General features: G+C 43.0%; 1 protein-coding gene across 1 annotated transcript in view; it reads right to left on the bottom strand.

Moving 5' to 3' along the window:
- SYN3 (synapsin III) overlaps positions 1-12,089 on the bottom strand; it is a 265,520-nt gene extending 253,431 nt beyond the window's left edge. Inside the window, exon 1 of the mRNA XM_054032562.1 lies at positions 12,022-12,089. The gene's annotated coding sequence lies outside the window, so the exon portion shown is untranslated. The remainder of the gene's footprint in view (positions 1-12,021) is intronic.
- Between the last annotated feature and the right edge of the window lie 1,129 nt (positions 12,090-13,218).

Genomic DNA, 13,218 nt, shown 5'->3' with positions numbered 1-13,218 from the left:
CAGTGAACATTTTGCAGAGTATAATACATTCATATATAATTCAGAATGATATTTTTGGAAGGATGATCTTGAGGTTAAGGCATGAGCCTGGAAATTCCCTGCTTTGTTACAGATGTCCAGTGTGACCTTGGATAAGTCATTTAACCTCTCTGTGCCTCAGTTTCTCCATCTGTAAATGTGAATAATGATGCTTTTGTACCTTAAAAAGGGTTGTGTGAGGCTAAATTCATTAAAGTTTATTATTATGGAGATGAACTCGATAGAAAAACCTAGATAAATAAATGTAAAAAACAAATAAACCCAGAATTATTCCACTATATTCAATAAGTATGTAATGTATTTTGAAACAATGAGGAAGATAAGTTTAGTATACAATAACCAGAAGATATTTGAAACCGAAAAATGGTATTGTTCTGAAAACAAAAGAATACGTAATAACCTGTGTGCCCAACTCAAATGACAAATTAGTCAATGCATAAAGAGTCTGGCTTTATAGTTGATCTATGCAATCATCCCTTATGTATGTACAGGATTAATTTCTTTAGGACAGATTATGGTTAACCCTGTGTGGGTGACAAGGCTGGGGATGGAGCAAGGATCCTTCCCTCTTGAGCATCTATGGAGATACTACCACATTTGGAAGTGGAACTCAAGGAGTGCATGGACTGTGAAAGCCCAGCACAGATGATGAATTCCCAGTTGTGTGTGCGTAACCCTCTCCACACCAGCCATACAAAGCTGAGCTGCCACATGGGTGCACCCATTATACCACATAAGAGGGTGAAGGAACTGTCACACCAGCATGTGCTCCCCAGAGCCATTGGAACAATTATGGTTGAGGTCCCTCAATAGGCTTTCCACATGTTGACCATTGCAGGACTGGAACCTATACACAGTAGGACATTCAATATATATTGCTGTGTACTGGATATAGAAAAATCCCTAGAGACATCCTGATGGATAGCCTGTCATTCCACTGAAGCAGCTGTCCCCATTAAAAACGCGATTGTACAAGATAAAGATTGTTCTTAGGCAGCTTCAGCTATCACAAAAGCACTTGACAGCAGTTATAAAGAACCTAAAATCTATTAATTCTATAAGGCTAGAAAGGACCTCCTGCATAACGCAACCTATAGACCCTCACCCAGTGATTCCTGGAGCTAGTCCATAATTTCTGGTTCAAAACTAACTCAAACAGTCTGGCCTTTTATTACCACCCACTCTATCTGGTCCAAGACAGCTTTCTAACCAAAACATAAAAATGGAATAGAAAACAAAAACAAAGTAATAGTCACCCAAAAGCCTGACTGAAGAAGACAGCCTTTTACCAAGCTGTGAATCTCATTAGAATCAGGCTAGAAGAGGAGGATACATGGGAGCAAGTTTCAAGCACCCCAGTAGACATCAGATGTTGCTACAGAACATATGGAAACCTCAGATCATGACTGCGCAGAAGTCCTTGCCAGGCATTGTCTACTGGCTAATTGGTTACCTGGAAGGAATCCTAACAGATTTCCTGATATAAACGAAGACTTGATTTTAATTCTGTTGAAGGCAGAATACTGAATGTTGCCATGCCGCACTATAGCTGTCATACTATAGAGGCAGCTGGCTTGTCCTTGCTAGTCGCTTTTGTTACAATGCTTCATTTCAGACTCCATCCCTTGGGGTCACTGGCAGCCATAGCCTCCTGAGAGTTCCTCACTAACAAGGAGCTGTAACACTGCAGACCTCTGGTAAATCGACAGGCCTAACTGGTATCTTGCTGCAACCTTGGCACCTGCCTGAACATCTAGAACACGGAGTGCTAAAGCAGCAGTGAAGCTCTGGCAGGAAAAACACTGTGAAGTGAAGCCTAGTTAGTAACTCTTTTTTAAATAAAAATGAGAAGTCCTTGTGGCTCCTCATTTTTTGTTGTTGTTGTTGCTGATACAGGCTAACACGGCTACCACTGAAATCTGTTTTAAATGATATTCCTGCTCAGTGATATACTAGCAAAAAGAGCCAGCACTAAGCATAAGCAAACCAAACAATTGCTTAGGGCCCTGAGTAGCTCCAGCCCCCGCCTCCTTCACTCTTTATTATGCGTTGGGGGGAGGCTGGAAACCATTCCTGCTTAGGGTCCCCCAACGGGCTAGCACTTCCTCTGCTAGCAAAGAGCTATTAAACTGCTATCTAAGAATGGTTGCAGCACCCAAGCTTAGTTATGAGGGAAGGGAGTTTTTAGTTTGAGCAGCAATCCTGATTGAGGACCCCTCCCAATTTTGTCTCTCTTTGATTATGCCCTCATATAAATGTCCCAGCCACCGGACTGGCTACTCCATGAGCTTGTTGTTTGTGCAGCCTGCCTGTTCATTTTTCACTTTAAAAAATAAATCCTGTTATTTTTACATTTAAAGAGGACCAGACCTGACCGTGGCTCCAGATGCTGTATAAGTTGTACAGTACAATTAATTAAGCAAAACAACCAGAAACATCAAGCGCTCTCCAAGCCCATCCAACTAAACTTCTCTGCTCCCCACTCCATCACCCACCTGACCCTACACTGGAAAAGCAGATTCATTTTACAGTATACTCTGAAGCTGATTAAGTGCAGACTCTTAAGTTACTAGGGAGGGGGCAGGGGGGACGGAAGAGAAAGTATCAGAGTCAAGGAAAACACCCTGCCACCAGCCTCCTCTTATTCATACCAGAGGGCTGTCAACACAAGTGCTTCAACTGATTACAGCTACTAAGGTAGTCCCTGATATAACCAGGATCCAAAACATACATTGCTCAGATCAGGAGACTGGAGACCCCTTCAGCAGTAGCTCTGCCAGAGGAGAGAAAGGGATGCCCCCTGTTGGCCAGGCATATGAAGCTGTGTTGAGGTTGTCTCTCTTAGAAATCTCTGTATTTACTAGAGTTGTGTGGGAACTGAATTTTTCATTTCCGGGGGGCAGGGGGAAAGAGGAAGTGTTAGCGATTTTGAAATTTCTTTCCTTCTCAAACAGAATGAAAACAAATTTTGTCATGAAGTTATAGATTATAAAATAAAAAAATTAGAACAAAAATTCATTTCAAACTGGAAATTTGAAATGTTTCATTCTGAAGCATGTTTTGATCTTATCAAATCTCTTTCCCCCATTTTTCTTTGGAAATGAGTTTTCGAAGGTGACCTATTTCTGTACAACATTTCTCTTTTGACAAACTGGCATTTTCTGACCAAGAAATGTTCCAGCAGAAAATGTCCAACCAGCTCTAACATTTGTTACAGCGATCTTAGGGGCCTCCAGGTAGAGCTCAATTTGCACATCACAAACCACTGCCCTTGGAAGGATTCATTTTTTCCATGCAACCAAAACTATCCACACACTTCTTTGCCCCAATGCAGCATAAACAGTAGAAAAAAAAATCTCTTGTCAGCGCCCATTTTCTACTGGATCAACCACCAAACTCCATCCATTTTGCTCAGCCTAGCAATCAAACTTTATAATTAAAAAATCACTTCTCATTAAGAATAAACTGGACAATGATTCAGAACGTTAAGTCCTATCTTCCTAGTCAAAACTCCCATTGCTGGGGTTCTGGCCCAAATAAGGATAGCATAGTATAGTGAGTTCAAGGTTTGTCCCAAAGTTTTTAGGTGGAGTTGGCATTTCTGAGCTTCTTTTTGCCAGTAGCCGACTTATGGAAAAACAGCGACATTTCTGAGGCTGGTTGTGTGACAGTCTGATGTAAAAAAAGGTTCCAGCCTGCTTTTATGATCCTGAGAGGCCAGACTGTGCTGGCCCTTATGTGGCCCGCAGCAGGTAGGGAGGAGGCAGAATGGATGGAATTTCCCCACCACAACCATACCCACACTATAAATTATTGCCAAACATAAACTGAGTACTTGGTACTCAGTACTTCCCCTGAGCGCAGTGTCTTGCAAAGGGGACAGAGAGGTGTTGAAAGGAAGGGCTATAATTCGAAAGGGTAAGGTAGTATGCTGCAATCTAGCAAGGAAGGTTGTGCCTTAAAGATGCCATTAGACCCCAAGTCAATATGTCAATTGTCTGTGTTTGGTTGAAATAGTCCTCAGCCCTGCCCAACTGCTCCTTTCCTTCTTTTCCTTTTTTGTAGCTGTTCCACTGATGTCCCTGAGCCAGTGTCCCCCACTAACTGTGCTGTTATTAAGCTTAATCAAAAGGCCCCTAATTTACTCTTCTTCTTTGTTTGAACAGCCCCCGCCCCCCAGCATCTTCTGTTGTGTTATCAGTTCATTTTGCAGAGCAAAGCAAAGCTGTATTGTAACCAATACACTTCTTGACACGGTGCTGGCCTAGAATTTACTATCAGGTCATTCATCCTTGTTCCCTACCTAGCAAAGTCCTGCAAGCTACAGGGCGCAGGGGAGAATGTGTTATTAGAATGGATGCACCTGGTATAGGAAAAGGCAAACAACCCAGTGCTGAGAAATCTGAAAAAATAAGATTACTATGTTTTTAAAAGCAGATTTTGAAGGCCAGAAGCATTTGGGAGATGAGCCTTGCTTAATTGTACTATTATTATCTGTATGACTGCAGTGCCCAGGGGCCCTTCTCAAGGGCCAGGAGGACCTCATTGTGCTAGGCACTGTACAAACACAGAACAAAAAGACAGTCTCTGTATTTCCCTTCATTAATAGCTCTGAGTAAATACGTTTTTGTTTGCTTGTAAAATGAATTTAGCACTGGTGAAAGATCCTGGATTAATGGCAGGTATAGCATAAGCTTTTCTTTGAGCCAAATTCGGAAAACTCCCTCTTCACAAGATGAAATCCAGACCCCACAGAAGTCAATAACAAGTTTTGTTATTTCCACTATAAATTCAGTAAATTGCTTAACCTTCCACACCTACCAGAGTGTTTCTTTTTGCTTGTTTACCTCCATTATTTGAAACTTTATTTCAAAATTGGGTGTTTTTGGAGGCCCAGAATCAGTCATTAAAAAAAAAAACAAAAAAACACAAAAACTCTGTCCAGTTTCTGTGCTATTTCACTCACCACTAAAAAGGATATTTCAAGGCTTTTGGGATTATATTCAGGTAGCGGGTTAGTTTTTAAAATATAATCAGACTCTTTAAACGTCAGGGACCTAAACCTAAACACAGCTATTTTCAACCATGAAGACCTGACAAAAGACAATGGTTTGCAATGGTTTAAGAAGAACTGTTGAAGGAAAATCACTCCAGACAGGAGAACCAATGAATGCTTCCCAGGTGAAACACACAGTGGAAAAGTGCCTGCCAACCATTCTATTTTAGTAAAACTCAGGGTAGGAAGTAAAACACTTGCTCTGCAAAGCACATATTTTTCAAAGATGAAGCTTCCAACGCCTTAAAAAAATCCTCTGCAGCATCCCTGCATCTACCTGCTTAGAGCTCCCAGGTTCTGTTTCTCACACGCAATCTCTGAATTCTTTGTCCCTCCCTGTAGGACGATACTATTGCCCAAACCTACAGGTGTTCATTAAATGGACTAATACTACATACAGTAATTGCCCATTTTACTCATGCTCTAATTTGCTTGGTTGCAGCAAATCCATATTTATAATTATTTCTTCTGTCTGCCATTGGAATTTTCCTGTCCACACCATGACTCCCAACTAGCCAAGCTATCCCAAACCCAGCACCAACTCAAAGTGATGCCTGTATTGAAATACTTTCCAAATTCAGAGGTGTGCCTAAAGAAGTCTAAGTCCCTGATTCTGCAATCGGCTCTGCATGGAGCTCCATGGATTTCAACAGGCCTCCCCAGGTGCAGGTGTCCGTGCCTGCATGGAACAACTTGCAAGACTAGGATCTAACACTGGTACGACGTAGGCATTCGTCTGTCCCCTCAACACATGACACACTGACTTAGACCTCCTCAGACTTACTCCTTTGTACCAGAGTGTAATTTACAGCCTCTTCTTACACACAACCTCCTTGAATTTGGCCCATCAAATTTAATTTAAACGGTGGTACCTCACAGGCTGAGGGGCCAGACAAGAGAAATGTAGCAAGAAAGGCAACAAACAAGAGGGTGGAAGAACATATCCATTAAAAGTAGCCTATGCCCTATTCCACCTTATCCATGGAGAAGCCAGAAGGTGTACAATGGTGTAAGTTGCACCACCTTGGACTCCCAAGCATCTAACTTACATACCACCTTTGAATCACCTCTAACTTTGGCCTTCATGTTATTTTTTTAAAACCATATATTAGTAAATTAGTTGGAATAAAGATCCACAGGAATAACTTTATGGTTACCTGAGAAACTGAGTGAAAGTGGTATGCAAGTTGGCAGCAAAATACTTCATTTTGCAAGGAAGGAAACCATTTATTACAGGGACAGAGTGATGAAAAGCAATTTGGATGGGCAATGACACACCTCCAGCCTTCCCAGTTTAGCCATCTATGTGTAAGGCTGTTACAATGAAACAGCAATCTCTTCCCAGTTACTGAACCTACAAAGAAGTGATATTGCTGAATAGGCTGCTGTTCATATCATAAAATAAAGTGAACTAATCCATAGTTCTTCACGGTGCTTCTGGATTGGACAGGGAGCCTGTACGTCTCAATAGGTAACGTGACACTAGCATTCACAGTCAGGACAAAATAAGTAAAATACATAATTCCAATTACTTTTTGACCTAAAAAAATCAGTCAGAGAGGAAGAACGGTGTGGGGGCTAGGGTTGGCTTGAGGCTGGAGAAACATGGGTTCTAGTCTCTGCTCTATCACAGACTCACTTGGGCACATTGTTTAGGATACACGAGGTGTGACTACAGCTTGTGTACACATACCCAAGCTAGATTTATTCTAGCTAGCTTGGGCATTAAAGCAGTAAAGCCACGGCAGCATGCGCTTCAGTGCGGGCTGTGCAAGCCCACCTGGAACCCTGGGTAACTTTACTTGCAGGGCCAGCCCATGCTGCTGCACCATGACTGCTCCAGGGATCTTGGCTACCTAGATGAAAGCTAGTTTGGGTATGTCTGCATACCCCCGAGTCTCTGTGTGCCTCAATTCCCATCTGCACATTGGGGCTAAAAACACTTCCCCACCTCACAGGAGTGCTGTGAGAATAAACACATTAAAGTCAGATACTGTGGTGATGGGGAGTCATAGGTACTTAAAATAGCTGGATAACTTTCAGAAGTGACGTTTTTAAGAGTGTCTCGCAGTACCGATTGCCAGGTACTTTACACAATCCTAGAAAAGGGGTGCAATCCAAAAGCGTTGGTAGACACATTTAAAAATAAAGTAAATGCTTCCTCTGTTTACTGCAGCACTTAACGTACAGTCAGTCAATCGATTCTAAATTGAGCTGGGCACTCAGATGGCCCCCATCGCTGTAGTATCTGAGCACCTTCTAAGGAGGACTCTGCTAAGGGAAAAGGCCTATTCAATGAAACCTGACAGTGGAATAGAGAAATAATAAGAGTTACCAGTGAAAATAAAACAATCCTGTTAAACAACAGGCCATTGCCTTCAGAGTTCATTTCAAGGCAACACTCCCACTTTCCTGGAGAAGTGGTACTCTATGTAACCCATCCTTGCTGCCTTTGTTTCAGCACATCTCCACCCGAAGTACCCCACAGCCAGACTAGAGAAGACCTTAGGAAGTGGAAAGCCTCCCCAGCCCCCCTTCTCACTCTCAGCAATGGAGAATCTAGCCCTTATCAGTAGGCATATGCAGAGCAGTTTATTTGGGACACAAGCCATACCCAGCCTGCAGGTCAGCTCACAGTAATATGTCATTTACAAGGGCCTCCCTCTTGTTTGTTCCCTTTAAGCAGGCTTTAAATTACAAGCACAGCTTCTGGGGATATTTCACCCTCCTCCTGGCCACTGTCAACCTGTTATTAATAGTAGCAATGTTATATTGCACTCTGGTTATGGGCATCTGAGCTGCACAATCATTGTGTGGTTATTTCTCACTAACTATGCAATATGCAATTCTCTGCAAACTGGCTGCCAGTCATTATTAGACACAGTGTAGGGATCTGCGTAATCACCGCATGGTTATTTCTTGATAATTGTATTGTAAATATGCAAACCTCTACCCTGATTGAGTAAAAAGCCAATTGCCAAAGAGGATTCATGGCAATCAGAGTTTTCTAATTGTTTGTCAGCAACAAAAAAGCCACCTTGGCTTCTCACTCCCATAAAGCAAAGCAGGAAAATGGCAACTTTAACATCAAGGGCAGGTGGCGGGGTGGGGTACTCTAGGATGAAGAGAAAGCCAAGCTGCCACACTGCTTAAATGGAAAGCAACCCATTTTGCCACAACATTTGTCTTTAAATTGGAAGGATCACACCCCCTCCCCACCAAGAGGCTTGCGGACCATCGGGGAAGGATGTCAGTGAAAAAGGAGATGGCAGAGGGGAGCAGGAAATATGTGGAGTGAGCAAGGAGGAACAGTTTGACAGCCCTCTGTATCGTTTCCCTTCACTTTTTATTTATATTTTCAATTAAGAATTTCAGTATTGCAATAACTTCAGGGCAACTCTAATTTATTGGCTACTAATCATTCCCTGGGCTAACAAACTCCAAAGCTCAAAACCAAAAAGAGTTTATTTACTATAATCACCTTGTCTTTCAGTTGCTGAGTTTATTTGCTTAGATACTAGGACAACAGGAGAGAGAAACAGAGATATTCAGCCTAGGATATAGTTATTACCTCAGACACAGATCGCACCCTTACTATACTTCTATATCAACAACTGACCTTTTTACAGCACCTTTACTCCTGAGGGATTATAGATGGAGTAAACATTGATCATTCGCCAGCCTCTGAAATGCAGCCACCTTTGGTGTGGAATGCAGTGGTCAGAATGCAGCGGCCATTGTGCAACACAACCACTTTTCACTTTTTTTTTTTAAAAAAGGAGGAGAATTATTTAATCCAGATGAAAGAGGCGGAACACAATTTGGCCTGGACACCAAGATTAAGGAAAAGTACCCAGTAGACAGACACTCTGTTTCACATATAATCTGAAATATGGATTAGAACTCATTGTTCCCATAACTAGTGTGGCCAGGTTAGGGCCCCTCACTCATCATCCACATTCAAACTGCAGTCCCCCAGGGGGGCATCTGGCCTGCATTACACCAGAGCCCATTTTGGCAAGGGGGAGAGTTGACAAGAAGGCCAGTATCATCCAAGGGACATGAGGCCACTGTTTGGAGGATGCAGTAGCTAGCATCGTAATAATTTTAACAACATTAAAATGAGCAAAAGCCTTCTATCCCTCCATGCCCCTCATTATTACAATTCACAACCTCAGCCCAGGAAAACGATATCATTGCATGAATTAATCATCTCAGCAATTAACAGGGAGAGTGACCTCAGATTTCAAAGCATGCTCTCTGCCACCAGTGAATTGACAACGACGTTAGCTTCCCTGGGAAGAATCTGGCATTTTGCCCACCTCTGAACCACACTGCTGACACCGAGGCAGAAGCAAACAATGTATTCACCCAACCAGGGATAAATGCTGTAACCGAATCCCAGCCTACAACTGCCGTGGTGTCACCAAGAACACTTCCCTCACCCCCTCACTGAATTCCCTATGTGCAGCTCTCCAGGAGCAGCACGCAACAGTCCAGCAACAATAGGCAGAGGGAGACTCCTTTTAAACATAAGGATGAGCTGCCGAGGTAGGGCATCCCGTTTTAAACGGTGAGCTCTCTTTGCATGGAGGCGGGCAATCTCATTATGTGAATATGTAGGAGCCTCAATTATTCCTACTCGGTCTATAGCAGTGGCATCTTTGGTCCCCAAGTTGAAGCAGGTTTGATTTAGGGATGGACAAACTTGTTTTGCTTCAATCTCAGCTCACTGGGCTGTTGTGGGTATTTTGAAAGTTGGACTCAAACTCAGATACAATTGTGGCTTTGTTCTACTTAGGGTCACAAAAAAGGAGCAGAGTGCACATGCAAGAGAACAGCTAGTGACAAAAATACACCGTACGTTAAACGCCCACTTGAGTCAGCTTTTTCAGATGAAGTGAAGACGGTGCTATTCAGTCCTAAATAGGGGCTATAGCTTATTATCTTCAGCAGTTTCTTTGCTGGTCCTGCATCACTGAATACAAATATTGTACACAGTGCAGTGTGCTTCAAATCACACAAGGGGCCCGATTCAACATTGTCCCATCTAATGTGAAGTCATTTACACCTATGAAAAGTGGGAGCTCCCAGATCAGCATGGGAGTGGTTTTACAGCCACTTTGGTTCTCGGGGTGCGCAGGTGTAAATGCTGTAAGGCAGTGGAGAATTAGACTCAAGATTATCCCCCCAATATCAAATCCCACCAGAGACTTCTAGAACAGCCAGGTCATATTACAAGAATAATGTAAAGAAAAGCGGGGGAATTGGTATATTATGGATGGAATATCAGCCATGTTCGGACTTCCCCCATCTCCTGGCCCCAAGAGGAAGCCAGGAGAGGGGAAGATATCTGGGAGCGGAGGCAAGTGAACTAAACTTATAAAAGTTTTGGTATCAGGGAATGGCAATGAATCAGATCAGTTCTTATTTTAACTGAACCAGTGTGATCAATCCAGGTTCCAAGGCAGTCATTCCATACACGTCTCCTTTTATGTCTGTCTGCCTGCTCTCTTTGTAGGGAGACTTGATGTCCCCCAGAGTCAGTGTCTGATGCTCTCTGAGCAGAGATTCTGTTTTCCCTGGAACTCATTGGAAGGGTCTATAAAGTTCCAACTGATGTAAAACATGGTCAGTGAGATATATTGCAAGTTTACGGAGAGCTGCGGAGGAAAAATTCTTTCCTCTTGGAGCCCAGTAACAGAGAAGGGAGGTGGGGGGAATAAAAACAAAATGAGGGATAAGGCCTTGGGTTCCATATATTGGGATATAGGACTAACTCATTAAATGAAATGGATTTAGGCTTTAGACAGTGGGACAACCCTCTGTTAACTAGTTGAAAGGATGCTGTATGTTACAAAATTGGCATCTTAGCATCATCACCATAAACACCTCTCTATATCTCAGCGCTACATTACCTAGTGACTGTCATCCTAAAGAAACCCATTCTTAACAGAACTATCACCACCCGACCTAGGTAGTCTCCTGTTAACAGGGGAAACGGGATGGTACATAAAGATGGTCCTGACCCTAATTTCCGGTGTTAATTTGCATACTCCTGCTATTCCAAACAACATGAATCTGTGGGTTCCAGTTCAAAGTCTCACCCTCTGAGAGCTGCCCACCCCATCCCATGTGCTTAGAAGAGAGAATTAAAGTCCGTGGATACACCTCAGTAGAATGTTATTTAGATGACAGGTTTATGAGAAGGTCTAATCAGTTGATAGTTTCTAATCAGCCATCTAGGCGCTCCTGATTTCTCTACTCTCCCCTCCCCACCGTAGGTACAGGTAGATCAGCAGCAGATAGAAATAATTGCCTTTTCTAGTCATTCACACTTTCTTTCCCATGTTAGAGAATCCAGTTACAGACTGTTTGCCGTTTCTCTCCACCTGCTGTGACAAGTGCTCTAATTTGCCTTCTCCTTTCCCATACCCACATCTCATTGCAGGTTTCATAGATTAACACGCCAGTTTTCCCATCCCTGCTCCGTTTAATTTCAAACATCTGACTGGCAACCCGTGCAGTCCCATTTTCCTCAAATCAGCTATGTACACTACTAGGTTTATCCAGATTTCTTTAGCTCATCAGGCCGTTTCTGTATCTCACCTTTTCAAATTACATTTATAATATACACACTTTATAGATCACTGCTGCATTCATATACAACACAAGCACCTCCAAATACATGTACATGGACATTGTGTGTGGGTGTGTATATATTATACATGAACACACATGCAATGTGTATATATAGACAAAGACAACCACTACATGTCTTGTGTGAGTGTGTACACACATACACACAATTCCTTCCCTCCCCCAAACTCCCCAGGAAAATAGTCCACATAGGTTATTTTTTTTAAAAAGCTCACAGACAGGCTCTGTATTATACTGGTGAATCCCATTTCCACTCACTTCCTTACCTTTCCTCAGTCTGCTAATCCAGAGGCCCTTGACTTGTTTTCTTCCCCTCCTGCACACAAATTGCAAGTCCCTTCTTCTGCTTCGTATTCACAGCACACTGGCAGGATTCATCGTCATCTCATAGTCCTGGATCCTTATCACCCTATTGGCTGAAGCCAGCTAGTAAATTTAACTAGGCTCCTCCTTATAACTATATTATCACAGGAGCAGGATGAATAATTTAGTAAAACAACTGATGTGCAGGCTCGGATGTCAGAGATTTCTGCCTCCACCGGCAGGTTTTTCCCTTATGCCTCTCACTGAGAAAGGGGAGGGCAAACCCCCCAGATTTTGTCACTCTCTTAGTCAAAAGCCTCTAGTATACACAGAGGAAAGGGAACCATGGATTCTTCACTTGTAAACCCCCCCCACTTCCCCACACCCTGGTGGTCTCCACTATTTCTTTTGTGCAACCCTCCCTAACCCAAAACATAATATTCCCCTCCAGACTGGCCATACCATAGCCCTGCATGGGGAGAAGTAAAGCACTAAAGGCAATTTCTGTCCAGATAAATCAATATAGCAAAATATCAAATGCATCCCGTCTTCCCTTGATACAAATATGTTATGAAAAATAGAACTGTTCTGCAGGAGGGGCAGAACACATGGAAATAGAGACACTGCTTTACACTGCAAGCTCTTCTATTCAAACGGTCACACCCCAGCGTCCTGCCAGTTCAGACATTCGAGGGATGTGCTGGGTTCTTGTGATATTTATTTACACCTGTGAAGGCAGACAAAATAGTTCAGAAAAGTAAATGTCTGCACAGAATTCAGCCCTACTAGAAACAGAGAGAGAGAGAGAGAGGGGGGGGGGGGCAGGATTTGCCTCTCATACAAGTGACAGCCTGACAGTACAGTACTGAGGTGGGAGCGCCCCCCTCCACACTGATATGTGGGGCTGGACATCCGGTTAATGAATGTGCAAAATTGTGAATTCTCATTACTGAACCCCAGATGGAAGTTTGCCTTTGGTGAAATGGAGCAGTCTCCCTGCAAAAGCGATCATTTCATTTTTGCCAGTGATTCAGGGCAAGAACTAAAAACATTTCTCTCTCCCCCACATCCCTCACCCCCCACACACACACACACACAAGAGGAAGCAGTTTGGGCATGACTGAGAATTGCATCTCTGCCTCTGTGAATGACAAGGCTGC

The sequence above is a fragment of the Malaclemys terrapin genome, chromosome 1 (genome assembly GCF_027887155.1).
Source record: "Malaclemys terrapin pileata isolate rMalTer1 chromosome 1, rMalTer1.hap1, whole genome shotgun sequence".
Classification (NCBI taxonomy): domain Eukaryota; kingdom Metazoa; phylum Chordata; order Testudines; family Emydidae; genus Malaclemys; species Malaclemys terrapin.
This window is presented reverse-complemented; position numbering and strand designations above follow the sequence as displayed.